Source organism: Mobula birostris, chromosome 13, assembly GCF_030028105.1.
Source record: "Mobula birostris isolate sMobBir1 chromosome 13, sMobBir1.hap1, whole genome shotgun sequence".
NCBI classification, from domain to species: Eukaryota; Metazoa; Chordata; class Chondrichthyes; order Myliobatiformes; family Myliobatidae; genus Mobula; species Mobula birostris.
Window position 1 is genome coordinate 21,225,645 of NC_092382.1, and position 17,953 is coordinate 21,243,597.

At 47.7% G+C, this 17,953-nt stretch overlaps 1 protein-coding gene and 2 non-coding genes across 4 annotated transcripts in view; 1 reads left to right on the top strand and 2 right to left on the bottom strand.

Annotated features, from left to right (window-relative positions):
* Positions 1 to 17,953, bottom strand: part of LOC140208517 (NACHT, LRR and PYD domains-containing protein 3-like) — a 467,255-nt gene that overhangs the window by 33,005 nt on the left and 416,297 nt on the right. The gene's annotated exons all lie outside the window — the stretch shown is intronic.
* Positions 4,924 to 5,005, bottom strand: trnas-gcu (transfer RNA serine (anticodon GCU)). Its single transcript has one exon. It is a non-coding gene; the product is annotated as a tRNA-Ser (tRNA).
* On the top strand, positions 5,875 to 5,963 carry trnar-ucg (transfer RNA arginine (anticodon UCG)). The gene is given in 2 exon segments: positions 5,875 to 5,911; positions 5,928 to 5,963. It is a non-coding gene; the product is annotated as a tRNA-Arg (tRNA).

The window sequence follows — 17,953 nt, forward strand, 5'->3', positions numbered from 1 at the left end:
TACAGCTGCGCAAATATCTGCGTGTCAGGGAAAGGGGATTAATGGTATATCAGGGGTTCTCGCACTAATTCTCGAAGATTTTTGTGTGCGCTTGAGAATAAAATGGTTAATTATGTCGAGGATCTGGATTCTTTGAAGGGTCAACATAAGTTGTCTCGACCGCAAAAAAAAAAACAACTGTCCATATTCGTCCGCAGATGCTGCCTGATATTAAAAGTTCCGCCAGCATCATGCCTGTAGCTTATAGATTCATTCACAGGGGTTTCTGAGCTTACTCAAGGCCAAATCAAGTGCTGCCAACTTCAGAAGTTAATTCCAAATTGATTTTTAGAATATACTATGTTGTTTTGGCAACTTATTGCTTAACTCACTGGCTAGATTTGCACACAAAGCGCGGTATATATTTCTGCCTACAACAGACTATGAGAGGAATGGGAAGTGGTCCCATATTGATGCCACGCCACATCCAGGCTGATGGAGGTACATTTCCCCCCGCTGGAGATCATCCCGCAGTTGCATTTGGTAACAGAGTCACAGAGCAGAGAATCATAGAGCAGTACGGCACTGAAACAGGCCCTTCTGCTCATCCGGCAGTGCCGAACTTACACTCTCCCTAGTCCCATGGGCATTGCATCCGGACCACGCCGTCCATAACTCTCCCATTGCTCTTTAATGTTGAAATCGGTCCCGCATCCACCATTTCCGTTGGAAGCTCGTTCCACAGTCTCATTGCCTTGAGAAGATGTTCCACCGCATATTGCCCTGAAATATTTCACTTTTCACCCGTAACTTATGAGCTCTCGTCTACTCTAGTCGAACCTCAGTGTAAAACGCCTGTTTGTATTTGCCCTATCTCTGCCCTTCACAAATTTGTACATCTCTTTACAAAAGTTCCCGCTGACTCCAACGCTTGGGGGAACCGAAACCTACTCCTAACCTACTCGATCTTTTCCTCTAACAGCGGCCCTCAAGTCCCAACATCATCCTCGCAATTTCTCTCTGCACTCTGTCAAAATAATTGGTATCGCTCATGCAAGTAGGCGACCAGAACACATACAATGCTCCCTATCAGGCATTACCACATCTTATACAACCTCTACAGAGCATCGCAACTCCTGTACACATCACTCTGATGTCTGAAAGCCAATGCACCAATAGTTCTCCTTCCGACCCGATCTGCCTGTGAAGCCGCTTTCTAGGAATTATGAACCGGTCTTACAAGGTCCCCCTGTTATACCGCAGTACAGACTGCCCTGTCTTTTACAGTGTAAGTCCTGCCACGGTTTGCCCTCCCAAAGCGATACACCACATGCTTACCTGTATTCAAGACCATTAGCAACTCCTGCTGTCAACTTCTCATCCAATATTGGTATCATTCGCAAATCTGCAGATTCAATTTATCAGATTATCACTCAGATAGTTGATATGTATGACAAACAACAGTGGACCCAGAGCAACACCTGCTTTACACCAGTAACTACAAGCCTCCAGTTAGAGAGACCACCATCTACCAGAATCCCTGGATTCTGCCTGTAAGACAAGGGTTTCCAAATGGTTTATGCCATGGAGCCCGACTATTAACCGAGGTGTCCGTTGACACCAGGAAGGGAAACCCTGCTGTAAACCAATGTTGAATCCAATTTACTACTTCATCCACAGTGCCAAATGACTGAACACACCGGACCAACCTCTCATGCCGGATATTGACAAAGTTTTTGCTGAAGTTAACCGGGCAAAAGCCTTCATCAGCTTTCCTGCTAACCTCCCTGAAAAACTTGGTAATATTACTGAGGCACGCTATAACACGCACAGACCTACATCGACGAGCAATCTCGGATCAGGCTCTGTACTGTGTACACACTTTGATGATAAATGTACTCTGAACTGTGAACAAGTTGGGAGCTGTATTAGGAAGGCGTGCTGGCCTTCATTTGTCGGGAACCGAGCTCAAACGTGGTGAGAAAATGTTTGCAGATCTATAACGCACAGGTTAGACCACACTTGAGATGTTGTGTTTAGGAAAACGGTGGAAACGTGAAAGTGGGTGAAGAGAAGATTTACCGGGATACCAGCTGGGCTACATACGCTGTGGTTTACAAACAAGAAGTGTTTGTGCATTGGATGACGCTGTCTGATCCTGTGATGGAAATGAGTTCACCAGGAGTCTTCAAAGGTAACTGCATACACAGATGACGGGCAATTTATGTGTAGATATCGATCTCAAAGTTAACGAGACGGCTCCAATAATACTGAGCACAAAGAAGGTAAGACCATAAGGCCATCAGGAGCAGGAGCAGAATTAATCCAGGTCGCCCATCGAGTCTGCTCCACCATTTTATCATGGCTGATCCAATTTTCCTTTCAGCCCCAGTGTCCCGCTTTCTCTCTCCCTAAACAGCACAATGAAAAGTCTGTCACTTTCCCTCTTAAATATACATAAAGACTTGGTCTCCACAGGTGCCCGTGGCAAAGAACTACAGAGATTCACCACTCTCTGGCTAACGAAATTAATTCTGTTCGCCGTTCTACAAAGACCCCCCTCTACCCTGGGGCAGCGTCGTCTGTTCCTAGCCTCTCTCGTCATAGAAATTATCCACCCCACATCCATTCTTAGAAAGTATCCACCCCACATCCATTCTGTCAAGACCTTTCACCGTTCGGTATGTTCCAATGACGTCACAGCCCATGTTTCTGAATTCCGGTGAGCACCGGGCCAGAGCCAACAAACCCTCTTCATATGACGAGCCATTAATACCTGGAATCGTTTTCGTAAACCAGGCTTGGGCCCTCTGTAGTTTCGGCATACCCTTTCTAAGCGAAGGAGCGCAGATCTGCTCACAACACTCAAAGTGCAGCCCTAACAGTGATATACAAAGTCTGAACCTTATATTAGATAGGGCGAGTGACCTCTTTCTAGAGCGTTCACTGGGTTATTTCTGTGGTGGCCAGCGAAACTGATTTCCCAAAGAATGGCCCTCCCTCTTTCCTCCCTTTCCCCGTTCGGAATCAGAGGATTCTCCCCCTTATCGCTTTGTTAAACCTGGCTTGTACTGATACAATCAACGTAGACTTTCACTGCCCACGGGAAACTGCAGAATGACGCGCGAAGCAGCACCGGGTCAAAATGCCGAAAGGCATCCTCCCGGGGATTCACAGATATCGGACCCGAGGGAGCGGTGTGCGGCCAGTTAGATGAGTGAGAGTGGGGAGTGAGTGTGTGGATTCACAGATGTCGGACACGAGGGAGCGGTGTGCGGTCAGTTAGATGAGTGAGCGTGGGGAGTGAGTGTGTGGATTCACAGATATCGGACACGAGGGAGCGGTGTACGGTCAGTTAGATGAGTGAGTGTGATGAGTGAGTGTGTGGATTCACAGATGTCGGACCCGAGGGGGCGGTGTGCGGTCAGTTAGATGAGTGAGTGTGTGGATTCACAGATGTCGGACACGAGGGGGCGGTGTGCGGTCAGTTAGATGAGTGAGTGTGTGGATCCACAGATATCGGACCCGAGGGAGCGGTGTGCGGTCAGTTAGATGTGTGAGTGTGGGGAGTGAGTGTGTGGATCCACAGATATCGGACCCGAGGGGGCGGTGTGCAGTCAGTTAGATGAGTGAGGGTCGGGGTGTGCCTGGGTTGCTGTTCGTGTCGATGTTCCCGGTGGGTGGTGGGGTTCTGTAGTCGTTGAGCAATGGGCGTCTGCTGAGCGTGAGGGGTCAGATGGGGGCTGCGGGAGCGGCTGATGTGCAGTTATGGGCCCACAGAATCAAGATTAGGTACCCTGGTCTTGTGTTGCTGCTCAAGCCAGTGCGGGAGCGGAGATGCAGCTTCAGTGATGGTGGGGTGGTATGAGAACGGCTTCAGGGTCTGACGGGTGAGATATGGGCTGGGTGGTGTTCGATAGAGGTCTGCGGTCAGACCATGGAGGGGATTTTCATGTAGTGCTAGAGTCGCGGGCCAGCGGGCACAACCTCAGATAATGACGTCCCTTTAGAAAAGGATGAGAAGCAATTCCTGTAGACAGAAAGTTATGAATTTGTGGAATTTATTGCCACGGACAGCTTGAAAGGCAAGTAACTGGGTATATTTATAGCGGCGTTTGAGGAGGTGGACAGGTAGTAAGGGTGTCGAATGCGACGAGGAGAAGGCAGGGGAATGGAGTTGAGAGGAATGATGTGTATGACCATGAGGCCATAAGACATAGGAGCAAAATTAGGCCGTCTGGCCCATCCAGTCTGCTTCGCCATTCAATCACGGCTGATCCTTTTATCTTCTCCTCATGAACTCCAGTTCCCAGCCCTCTCCCCGTAACTTTGGTGCTATCTCCAATCAAAAACCTACCAATCTCTGCCTTAAATGCGCCCAACGACATGGCCTCCACAACTGGATGTGGCAATAAATTCCACAAATTTACCACCGTTTGGCCAAAATCTTTTTTGAAAGGGCGCACTTCTATCCTGACTCTGTGCTCTCTCATTCTAGACTCTCCCACCATGGTAATCACCCTTTACACATCTACTCCGGCTAGTCCTTTCAACGTTCAAATAGTTTCAATGAGATCCCCTTCTCATCCTTCTGAATTCCAGCTAGTGGAGTCCCAGAGCCATCAATTATCCTTGTGAACGTCCTCTAGACTCTCTCCAATGCTAGCACATATTTCTAAAGATGAGGGACTCAAAACTTTAGACTGTTCACAAAACTGAAGGTGAGGCGTCAGCCGTGATCGAATGGCGGAGATCGGTCAGCCGAATAGCCTAATTTTGTTCCTGTATTTTGTCGTATTGAGGCCAAATTTAGTGATAAATTAATGATGAATATTGCTTTTCATGACTCACGTAACGAATTGTCTGGCGTCCCTGTGACAAAATTTGGAGGCTTGGATGTTTTAAAGTGACAGTTTCAAAGGTGGTCCCCCGTTTCACATGTCGCGACGAGGATGGGATTCGAACCCACGCGTGCAGAGCACAATGGATTAGCAGTCCATCGCCTTCACCTCTCGGCCACCTCGTCTGCTCTTTCCTCTGTTGTGTTCCGAAGTTCTGAATTTTTTCACAGCATTTAAAACTTCTGCTTAAGGTCCACACATGTGTGTTCAGATTCTATGCCGATTTACTTTGCTCGCCGTGCTTACCAGAATTCATGGAGGTGGATAAAGACAGTTTAGAGAGATTTGTGCCAACCACAGGAAACATGGAATTAGTTATTTTATGCACTTTAGACGCTATGGACGCATGGCATAAGTATCGATTCCGTGCTCTGTAACTCGGAGAAACTGTGAATGTTTTGAGTTGTAAAATGAGATAAATTTATGTTGAATTAAATAAGATTTCAATAGCTTTGATAGCATGTTGCTCGATTTCAAGTAAACAGATATTATCGGAATTTGCCATTTGGTTCGAGAATGACGACTTTCCGTGTATTGGGCAAATGCAATAACCCGATAGTTACCACATTACAGACACGATGACACGCTCTGCGCAGCCGCAGATCCGAACACCCGAACGCTTACCCGGCACAAACACATGGCGGCCCGGCTCTGGAATACCAAACCAATGGCTGAAATACCTAAAAAGAGATCGAGTTCACTCTATCAATAATGTATTGAATGTGGTGGACCATTTTCTCTTATTCTAATCCCAGAATAAAACGCCGCTGCAAGAGACAGTGGGATGTGCCTTTGAGAATTCCTTTCTGTGTGATAGAAACAGAATATTGAACAGCCCAGAGCAGGAATGAATGGAGAGATATTGACAACAGTGATCGAATGTTCACCTGGAATGAAATCACTGCATGCGAGTACTTTTAGCTCGGCGAGGAAATCATTCTACACGGGGAAACTCCTTGCAGCATTCAGCATGTTCCCCATTCTCACAGAATACGGCCGTGTGGCCTAATGGATAAGGCGTCTGACTTCGGTGTTTGATTAGAAGTCATCAGAAGATTGCAGGTTCGAGTCCTGCCGCGGTCGTTTTGACAAACTGGCGGATTCGGTTCCATTCTGTCTCTCACTCTCTGCAGCATGGTTGTCTCAATTCCGCGTGGGGATTAATGGGAGTACTACACCCTCGGGGAAAACGTAACGCCTCGTATTCGTTGTATGCAACATATAATATTATGCGTCTATTCCGTGTGTATTTCTGCAGACACTTTCATAAACAATTGGTTGGAGCTTCTCAGACGCTCAGGAGGAGCTGCTGCTGGGAAGGTGAAGTTTATTTCACATTTACCTCCGTCTCCGAGCCCGCCTTATCGGCAAGAATTCATCGCCCAGCGCTGACGGTACATTCTCCTGTCTCCAACCCCCCTCCTCTTCCTGGTTCTCTCCCTGCTCTGGGATATCTTCATCACTAATTGCCAACTAGACATCAACCGCCTCAACATCAGGAATACTCACTTCTCCTTGAACTTTACCCCCTCTGAATACACTGCACCTCCAATCTCTCAGCACCAGTCCAAACCTTACCAACAATCCCGCAGACAGGGTGCTGCTGTTGTAGAGTGGCGGACTGACCTCCACCTTGCTGAGACACGGTGGTACCTCTCAGACACATCCTCATGCCTACACCTTGAATAATCCCGACTCCGGACTATCAGAGAACTGTCTCCGACATTATCACTGACATCACCAACTCTGGAGTACCTCCATTCCCTGTGGAAAACCCGTGGTTCCATTGCCCTGAACTGCTCTCTTCTACCTCCTACTCGATTCACAAGTCTGCATGTCTGGGTAGGCTCATTGTCTCTGCCTGCTCCTGCCCCACTGATCCTGTGTTCTCATCGCTCCAGTCCATCCTATGCCCCATTCTTCAGTCCCTTCCCACCGGCATTCCCAAACCTTCCCGTGCTCTCGATCTACTCACTAACTTTCAATTCCCTGGCCCTGACCGTCTCATTTTCTCTATGGACGTCCAGTGCCCCTATTAAAAGGGCCCTAAAACTTTCCACATTTCTCAAGGAAAGAACCAGCCAGTTCCCCTCCATCATCACCATCCTCCGTCTGACAGAACCGGTCCTCACAGCAACAGTTTCTCCTTCAGTTCCTCCCACTTACTCCAGATTCAGTGTATAGCCATGGACACTGGCATAGGTCTCGGATATGTCTCCCTTTTCGTTGGCTAAGTAAAACAATCCATGTACCAACCTTTCCGCGGTAATGCACCCCAACGCTTCCACCGCTACATCGACGAATGTATTCTGCCGCTTCATGCACTCACGCTGAGCTCGACATTCTCACCAACTTTGCCTCCAACTTCCACCCAGCCCTTAAACGTCTCACTCAATGCGAGCAAGACGATGGAAGGAGACCCCAGAGGTCCATGGGCCAGTCCTCATCGGAGGATCAGAGAGGGACAGCAACTTCAAATTCCCGGGTGTTACTATTTCAGTGGATTTGTCCTGTACCCATCACAAGTGCAATTGCGAAGAAAGCACGGCAGCGCCTCCGGTTTCCTAGGAGCTTGCGGAGATCGGCATGACACCTAGAACTTTGACATTTTTCTACAGATGCGTGATGCAGAGTGTAGTGACTGGCAGCATCATGGCTTGGTGTGGAAACATTAATATCATTGAACGTAAGTTCCTACAGGATGTGATGGATTCGGCCCAGTACATGTCCGGTACATGCTCCCACCACTGAGCACATCTCTGTCTGGGGACTTTGCCATTGCTCATTTGGTGGCTGGTGGGCGCTGATGCGTTTTGCTGAAACGTTGGGGGGCGGAATTGATCCTGTGCTGCTGATTGTGTTGATTTATTATTCTCCTCAACCCCCATTACCTGTTCTGCCTGTGACCTTTGACACCCTGACTGATCAGAAACCTATCAACGTTTGTTTTATAAAATCCCAGTTGCTCCACCTTTACAGCCGTCCATAGTAATGAGTTCCCCAGATTCACCACTCTGATGGCAGAATTTTATCCTCATCTTTCTTCTAAAGGGGCACCCTTCAATTCTGAGTCAGTGCCATCTGGTCCTCGACTCCCTTCACCACGTGAATTATTCCCACCACATCCACACTGTCACCGTCTTTCAATATTCTATAGTTGTCAATAATATGCACCCACATTTATCAAACGCCTCTCACGCGCAAACCCTTTAATTTCGGGATCATATCGTCCCCATGGCATCATCAATGGTGACGGGAGAGGTTCCAGAGGATTGAAGGTTGGCAGGTATTGTTCCCTCATTCATAAAATGGAGTAGAGATCGCCCAGGAAATTATAGACCAGTGAGGCTTACTTCAGCGGTTGGTAAGTTGATGGAAAAGATCCTGAGAGGCAGGCTTTATGAACATTTGGAGAGGCATAATATGATTAGGAATAGACAGCATGGCTTTGTGAAAGGCAGGTCGTGCCTTACAAGCCTGATTGAATTTTTTGAAGATGTGACTAAATACATTGATGAAGGTAGAGCAGTAGATGTAGTGTATATGGATTTTATTAAGGCATTTGATAAGGTACTCCATGCAAGGCTTATTGACAAAGTAAGGAGATATGCGATCCAAGGGGACATTGTTTTGTGGATCAGAATTAGCTTGCCCACAGAAGCGAAACAGAGGTTGTAGACGGGTCATGGAGGTCGGTGACTAGTGGTGTGCCTCGGGGTTCTGTTCTGGGACCCCTACTCTTCGTGATTTTTATAAATAACCTGGATGAGGAAGTGGAGGGATCTGTTAGTAAATGTGCTGATGCACGAAGGTTGGGGGTGTTGTGGACAGTGTGGAGGCCTGTCAGTCGGTCATCGATATTATGCAAAACTGGGCTGAGAAGTGGCAGATGGAGTTTAACCCAGATAAGTGTGAGGGGATGTTGCCGGAAGGGCGTTAGGTAACGTTCAGACGGCTAAGGGGCTCCATTCCGGATTTGCTGTCTCTGTTTACTCCCATAGCGTTCGTCTCTCTCGAGGCTGCCCAGAAGGCCGTGGGGCTATTTACCCATAGCTGGGGATCTGTTCACGAGCACCAGGGCGCGTCCACACACCGGCGGGCCTGCGAGCCACGTGTGCGGGAGCCAGACGTCCTCCCTGCCCTTTGTAGTTCAGCCTGAGTCCGAAAGTAGTTCAGTTTCCCTGTGTCGCCAGCGAGTAGGCACTATATGAGGCTCCCTGTTGGAAAGGCTATAGACTGGCAGGGAGAGAATTACACGTTCAGCTCTCCTTTTCTCCTCGCCGAAAGTGAGAGCCACAAACACTACCCACTACACTATCACACTAGACGCGTTACAACAACCATATTGACACATATCTGTGACCCTGATGATATTATGCACCTTGTGAATGTCACCCCTCAGCGATAATTTTATGCCCCTTCTATCCAAATGTTCACCCAGATCAAACTCTCTGCCTCCGCTGGGCGCTCACACAATTGGTTTCTGATTTGTAGCAACTCACCTGGTGAGGATCAAAACGATCCGATTTTCTCTGTGTTCGTTACACTTCAGAACCATCGATGGTGCCTGGCTGCTGACGCCACCTTGCGTGGGATGTATTGCAAACTGGTTATTGTCTGCCGATTATCGCGATCCTCTCAGCCTCAGGGTGTCTCGCTACAGCGGACACACACCGATCCAGTTTATCGGGTTCGTTCTGGTTTAGGACTATTCCTTTCACAAATACCGAGATACAGTGGAACCGTGTCTGGCATTTTGTTCCATGAAACTCCAATGATTCCACAATGTATTGAGCAGAACAATGTGCAGCAATATCATGTCTCTGTTCTTATGCACCGTGTTTCGTGTAATTAAAGGAAGCATACATTCCAGTGTGGATGGAAATGTTGGGCTGGGGATTCATCGTTTAGTGGTCCCGGGAATCGTTTGCATCCAGGAAGCCCTTCTGTTCTCACCCTGGTCCGGGCAAAGAAACGCGGGGAAATACAGCGCACATACTTTGGTGTTTTACCTATCGGGATCCATGGACTGAAAACTCTGGAACGGCTCGTTCCTTCAGACTTATCACCGACCTAATGTCATTGGCATGTGTTCTAAACTTATCAGACTTCCCCACAATCTGTTAAAGTCGCTTAGAGTCTTTGGAGCAGCCGGTAAAATAGGTTGAAAATCTGCGGATGGAATTTCATGCAGGTATCTGCGAGCTGTCAGAGTTTGGGAGGACATACACGTTGAATGTTCGGTCACCGATGAGTGCGGTAGAACAGAGGGATCCGGGAATAGAGATCCGTAATCTCTCGAAAGCGGCATCACAGGTCGACGGTGTCGTTAAGAGAATTATTTTGTACATTGACCTTCCTAAATCAAGGTATTGAGTATCGGAGATGAGATGTTATGTTGGAGTTGAATAAGACGTTTGTGAGGCCGAGTTAGGGGAGTATTGTGCGCAGTTATGGTCTGAAGGAAAGCTATCAATAAGACTGAAAGAGTTCATAGAGATTTTACAAGAATGTTTCGGGTCTTGAGGACTTAGTGGTGTGAGCTTCTTACCAGAATAGAACATATCCAATCGACTATTGAAACCTGTTTCCGTTGATACAGTGAATCCCGAGAAGGTTTATTGTAAGCGGGACAGAGGGAATGAACTGGCCCGACACCCAGTCTGAGTGTGTGCAGCTCTCACAACATCTTCTTCACGCGGTGAGCACCGTGTCCGCTTCCCGCTTCCCCGCACCCACCCCTCACCATCCCCTCACTCCTCAGCACACCCTCCTTTCTCAGTCTCACTACGTGAGCTCACCGTGTCCGCTTCCCGCTTCCCCACACCCCTCACCATCCTCTCACTCCTCAGCACACCCTCCTTTCTCAGTCTCACTACGTGAGCTCACCGTGTCCGATTCCCGCTTCCCCCCTACCCCTCACCATCCCCTCATTCCTCAGATCATCTCACTTTCTCAGTCTGACTACGTGAGTTCACCGTGTCCGATTCCCGCTTCCCCCCACCCCTCACCATCCCCTCACTCCTCAGCACACCCTCCTTTCTCATTCTCACTACGTAAGCTCACCGTGTCCGCTGCCCTCCCCACCCTCACCATCCCCTCACTCCTCAGCACACCCTCCTTTCTCAGTCTCACTACGTGAGCTCACCGTGTCCGATTCCCGCTTCCACCCCACCCCTCATCATCCTCTCACTCCTCAGCACACTCTCCTTTCTCAGTCTCACTACGTGAGCTCACCGTGTCCGATTCCCGCTCCCTCCCCCCACCCTCACCATCCTCTCACTCCTCAGCACACCCTCCTTTCTCAGTCTCACTACGTGAGCTCACCGTGTCCGCTTCTCGCTTCCTCCCCACCCTCACCATCCTCTCACTCCTCAGCACACCCTCCTTTCTCAGTCTCAGTACGTGAGCTCACCGTCTCCGCACCCGCTTCCCCCCACCCCTCACCATCCTCTCACTCCTCAGCACACTCTCCTTTCTCAGTCTCACTACGTGAGCTCACCGTGTCCGATTCCCGCTTCCTCCCTACCCCTCACCATCCTCTCACTCCTCAGCACACCCTGCTTTCTCAGTCTCACTACTCCATTTTCTCTTCCTCACCCCTCTGTTTCCTCTTACTCTTCTCTTTCGCCTCTCACCCTAACACTCCCACTGCCTTCCTCACCTCCCTCTCCAACTCCCCTCACTCCCACTTTATAAAACTCTCACTTTCCTTCTCCCCCTTTTTGTCTACAATCCACCCCCACCCACCGCCCCTTCACAGACCGACAATGACTCTCTGCCCGTGTTCATTCGGGGATATCACCCCATCACTTTCAATGTGCGATGGTGACAGAGACACAATTGTCGGAAAGGCTTATTCTGGTGTTTGGAGATTGGAGTTTACAGGCATTCAGAGCTGGCTGACCCAAAGGAGAGAGAGACATAGAAGGTGAGTGGGGAGAGAGAGGGGAGAGAGAGAGAGAGCGCCTGGGGAGCGAGAGAGAGTGACCGGGATAGAGAGAAGCGTGAGCGGGTGAGAGATGGCAGTCAGTTAGGCAGGTGGGGTTGAGAAAAAAACTGGTGGAGAATGGCGGTAAATGTGATTGACATTGCTGAGAAATAAATGTGGAGTGAGAGACGGGGAGAGGGTGACGGGGCAGACAGAGCCGCTGGGAACAGGGTGACAGAGGAGAGAGAGCGGATGGGTTACGGTTGGGTAGAGAGACGCGGTACAGAGACAGACGGCGTGAGAGACTGGGATAGAAACGAGAGAGATGAGGGAGATGAGCAAGGGAGAGAGACGGGAAAGTGCGAGGGAGATGACAGGGGAAAGAGTCTGGGAAGGATTGTGAGGAAAGAGAGTGGGGAGTGAGAGAGAAATAGAGAGAGCAAGAGAGAGAGAGAGGGATTGGGGGAATGGAGGAGAGAGTCACACGGAGATGGGGAGAGGCGAGGGGTGTGAGGGACGGTAATGTGGGAAAAGAGAGACTGGGAAAGAGTAAGATGGGAGAGAGATGAGACGACGGGAGAGGGATGATGGGAATAAGAGGGAGGAACAGTTGGGGGCGAGATAATAGGGGAGGGTAAATGACTGACACAGAGAGACTAGGGGAGAGAACATGGGAGGAGAGAGTGTTGAAGAAGAGAGGGAAAATGGGCTGAGAGAGACTGAGAGAAAGAGAGGGAAAGACTGGGCAGAGACGGGTCGAACTGTAGAACTGTGGAAAGAGAGCAGAAGAGCGAGGGACTGATGGAGAGAGAGAGAGAGAGAGAGAGAGAGAGAGAGAGAGAGAGACGAGGAGAGGGAGTGAGCGTGAGACGGGAGAGCGAGAGAGACGAGAGAGCCGGGAGAGCCGTAAATTAGGAGAGGGTCTGTTGAAAATGACTTTCTCAAAGGGCTGAACCTAAGATCATGGCATCTCCAGGCAGCTGGTACACAGTTAGATCTGGACAAAAGAAGTGAGCAGCGTTCAATGGAAAAACATATCCCAAATGCATAACTTTTCAACAGAGTTCAAAGCGCCCTTCCTTCTGCTTCGATGTGCAATAAAACCATACGGACTTCTGCCCTCACCTGTTCCTGTGGTTTATAGTCTGACAATAAACTGATCCCAAGGTGAACAGTGAATCAGACTGCACCAGCTAAACCGAACCCGGATGCGAGATATTATTCCACTCTGGGGAGAAAGTTTGGAGAGAAAGGTAACCATTGCCATCGTGTACTGAAGTACAAATTCTGGCTCGACCCACATGTTAGGGGGACATTCAAGCAAAATGAGACTTTGTGTGGTTTAACACAAACGTTGTGGAACAGAGTGTGACGTTACGAGCTGAATATGGTGAAGTTCAGGTTCATGAGCGTGTTATCAACTGAACTTTGCTCAGGGTGTGTTCACTTACTGTTAGGGACAGAAAATTCAGTTGCTCGGTTTCACTGAAAACAGACTCAGGAGACCAGCACCAGGTAAGAACAGAGACGGTACTGGGCAGTGTTATGGTGTTTTAATAAGCCCATTTGTCTCGGCAATATTTCTTGTATTGCTACCATATTGTCTGTAAAATGGCGCGGCTTTACGGATCTGGGAAAATCAGGTTGGTACTGGACACCAGAATGGGGAGTTTGTAGAGTGCCTACGGGATGCATTTTGGAGCAGCTTGTACGAGAGCCGACCAGGAATAAGGCTATTCTGGATTTAGTGTTGTGCAATGAACAGGATTTGATAAGTGATCTTGAAGTAAAGGAACCATTAAGAGGTAGTGACCATAATATGATAAGTTTTTATCTGCAAGTTGAGAGGGATAAGGGCAGATCAGAAGTGTTAGTATTGCAGTTGAACAAAGGAGACTATGGAGCCATGAGGGAGCGGCTGGCCAAAGTTGACTGGTCGGATATCCTAGCAGAAAAGACAGTGGAACAGCAATGGCAGGTATTCTTGGGAATAATGCACAAGGTGCAAAATCAGTTCATCCCCCGGAGAAGGAAGTATTCAAAGGGGGGAAAGTGGCCACAGTGGTTGACAAAGGAAGTCAGAGATAGCATAACATCGAAAAAGAAGTATAACAGAGCTAAAGTGAGTGGGAAGACGGATGATTTGGGAAATATTTAAGGAGCAACAGAACTTAACTAAAAAAGCAATACGGGGAGAAAAAATGAGGTATGAACGCAAGCTAGCTAGGAATATAAAGGAGGATAACAAAAGTTTTTCTAGGTATGTGAAGAGAAGGAAGATAGTTAAGAACAATGTTGGGCCCTTGAAGAATGAATTGGGAGAAATTGTTATGGGAAGCAGAGAAATGGCAGACGAATTTAATAAGTACTTTGGATCTGTCTTCACTAGGGAAGACACAAGCAATCTCCCAGATGTATGGATGGGCCAAGGACATAGGGTAACAGAGGAACTGAAACAGATCGACATTAGGAAGGAAAGGGAGATGAGTAGACTGATGGGACTGAAGGCTAACAAATCTCCTGGTCCAGATGGTCTGCATCCTAGGGTACTAAAAGAGGTGGCAATGGAAATTGCGGATGCATTGTTGATCATTTTCCAATGTTCCTTAGATTCACGATCGGTTCCTGAGGATTGGCGAATGGCTAATATTATCTCACTTTTTAAGAAAGGAGGGAGGGAAAAACAGGGAACTATCGCCCTGTTAGCCTAACATCAGTAGTGGGGAAGATGCTAGAGTCCATTATTAAAGATGAAATAGCGGCATATCTTGATAGCAGTGATAGGATTGGGCCGAGCCAGCATGGATTTACCAAGGGCAAATCATGCTTGACTAATCTATTGGAGTTTTTCGAGGATGTAACCAGGAAGATAGATGCGGGAGATCCAGTGGATGTGGTGTACCTTGACTTTCAGAAGGCATTTGATAAGGTACCATATAGGAGATTGGTGGGTAAAATCAGAGCTCATGGCATTGGGGGGAGGATATTGACATGGATAGAAAACTGGTTGGCAGATAAAAAGCAAAGGGTAGCAGAGAATGGGTGTTTCTCGGAATGGCAGGTGGTGACTGGTGGGGTGCCACAGGGCTCGGTATTGGGACCACAGCTGTTTACGATTTACGTCAATGATTTAGAGGGAGGCATTGTGAATAACATCAGCAAGTTTGCTGATGATACTAAGCTGGGTGGCAGTGTGACATGTGATGAGGATGTTAGGAGAATTCAAGGTGACTTGGATAGGCTGGGTGAGTGGGCAGAAACTTGGCAGATGGCGTTTAATGTGAATAAGTGTGAGGTTATTCACTTTGGGAGCAAGAACAGGAAGGCAGATTATTATCTGAACGGTGTGGAGTTAGGTAAGGGAGAAATACAAAGAGATCTAGGAGTACTTGTTCATCAGTCTCTGACGGTGAATGAGCAAGTGCAGCAGGCAGTGAAGAAGGCTAATGGAATGCTGGCCTTTATTACAAAGGGAATTGAGTACAAGAGCAAGAAAATCCTTTTGCATTTGTACAGGGCCCTGGTGAGACCACACCTGGAGTATTGTGTGCAGTTTTGGTCTCCAGGGTTAAAGAAGGACATCCTGGCTGTGGAAGAGGTGCAGCGTAGGTTCACTAGGTTAATTCCTGGGATGTCCGGACTGTCTTACGCAGAGAAGTTAGAGAGACTGGGCTTGTACACGCTGGAATTAAGGAGATTGAGGGGGGATCTGAATGAGACATATAAGATTATTAAGGGATTGGACAAGATAGAGGCAGGAAATATGTTCCAGATGCTGGGAGAGTCCAGTACCAGAGGGCATGGTTTAAGAGTAAGGGGTAGGTCATTTAGGACAGAGTTGAGGAGGAACTTCTTCTCCCAGAGAGTTGTGGAGGTGTGGAACGCGCTGCCTCAGAAGGCAGTGGAGGCCAATTCTCTGGATGCTTTCAAGAAGGAGCTAGATAGGTATCATATGGATAGGGGAATCAAGGGTTATGGGGACAAGGCAGGAACCAGGTATTGATAGTAGATGATTAGCCATGATCTCAGAATGGCGGTGCAGGCTCGAAGGGCCGAATGGACTACTTCTGCACATATTATCTATTGTCTATTGTCTATCATCTAAAACGATCTTGGTGATTGTTGTGATGACTTGCAGCAGACTGAAAATCTTGAGCACGTAGGAAGAGGATGTGCTGAAGCTTCAATGGGGACGGGAGAGTTTCCGGAGGATTGGAGGGTTGCGGATGTTTTTCCTTTATTCAAAAAAAGAAGTAGAGATAACCCAGGGAATTATAGACCAGTGAGTCTTCCCTTAGTGATTGGTAAGTTGATGGAGGAGATCCTGAGAGACAGGATTTATGTACATTTGGAGAGGTATAATATGATTAGGAATAGTCAGCATGACTTTCTCAAGGGCAGGTCGTGCTTCACAAGCCTAATTGATTTTCTTGAAGAGGTAATAAAAGAAATTGATGAGGGTAGGGCAGTAGATGTGGTCTACATGTCTTTTAGCAAGGCATTTGACAGGGTCCCTCACGAGAGACTCATCTAGAAAGTCAGGAAGCATGGGATTAGTGGAAACTTGGCTGTTTGGATAAAATGTTTGGCTTAAAAGAAGAAAGAAGAGGATAGTTGTGGAAGGAAAGTATTCTGCCTGGAGGTCGGTGACTGGTGGAGTGCCGCAGCGATCTGTCCTTTGAACCCTGCTGTTTGTGATTTTTATCAATGACTTGGATAAAGAAGTAGAAGGATGGGTGAGTAAGTTTGCGGATGACACGAAGATTGGAGGAGTTGTGGATGGAGCTGTAGTTTGTCGAAGGTTACAAGACGATACAGACAGGATGCAGAGTTGGGGAGAAGAGTGGCAGATTGAGTTCAATCCGGATAAGTGTGAGATGATGCATTTTGGAAGGACAAACCAGAAGGCTGAATACAGGGTTAATGGTCGGTTACCTAAGAGTGTGGATGAGCAGAGGGACTTTGGGGTTCAAATCCATACATCTCTCAAGGTTGCTGCACAGGTTGATAGGGTAGTTAAGAAGGCCTATGGGATGCTAGGCTTCATTAATAGGGGGATTGATTTCAAGAGTAGAGAGGTCATGTTGCAACTCTACAAAACTCTGGTGAGACCACACTTAGAGTATTATATTCATTTCTGGTCACGTCATTATAGGAAGGATGTGGAAGCTATGGCGAGGGTGTAGAGGAAATTTATCAGGATGTTGCCTGGATTAAAACAAGTCTGATGAGGCAAGGTTAGCAGAGCTGGGACTTTTCTCTTTGGAGCGTAGAAGGATGAGAGGGGACTTGATAGAGGTCTACAAGGTTATGAGAGGCATAGATAGGGTGGATAGCCAGTACCTGTTTCCCAGGGTACGAGGGCATATCTAGAAAGTTAAGAGAGGAAGGTTTAGGGGAGATATCAGGGGTAATTTTTTTTGCACAGTGGGTTGTGGGTGCCTGGAATGACTTGTCAGGGATGGTGGTAGAGGCTGACACGTTAGGGGTATTTAAGAGCCTCTTGGACAGATACATAGATGAAAGAAAATTAGAGGGTTACAGGGTAGTGTGGGATTGTACTTTATTAAGGAGTATATCGGTCGGCACAACATCGAGGGCCGAAGGGCCTGTGCAGTGCTGTAGTGTTCTATGGTTCTATGGTTCTAATGACTAACACTCTAGTGGAGGTGGAAATATATAGCGTAGCCCTAGATAGGTATAATAATAATAATAATAATAGATGGTGCATTTATCCCTCCAAACATTACCTGCGACTGCCAAAGAGCCAACGATTTAGTTTGGGTAAAATGTGTTATGTATCTCCAGGAAGGCTTTGTGAATTAAGATGTAGATGGTCCTCGATTACAAGTGGTTAGACAGAACAGATAGAACACACGTTCAAACTAAACACCTAAATGGTGCGAATCGTAATTTCGGTGGCCTAAGGGATAAACTCTCAAATGTTATTCGCAAACGTCGGACAAGTTTGAAGATTTTAAGAAGATATTGGTGGCATAATATCGACATTAAAGCAAAGGACAGTGCTGGCAGAAGTATGCAAGCTCTTTTGGCAATTTTCAATATGGGCACGGTCAGGACAAATTAGGAGGTATGTGCCAGATATATGCAGCTGACCTCAAGCCAGTTCCTTGTGGACAAC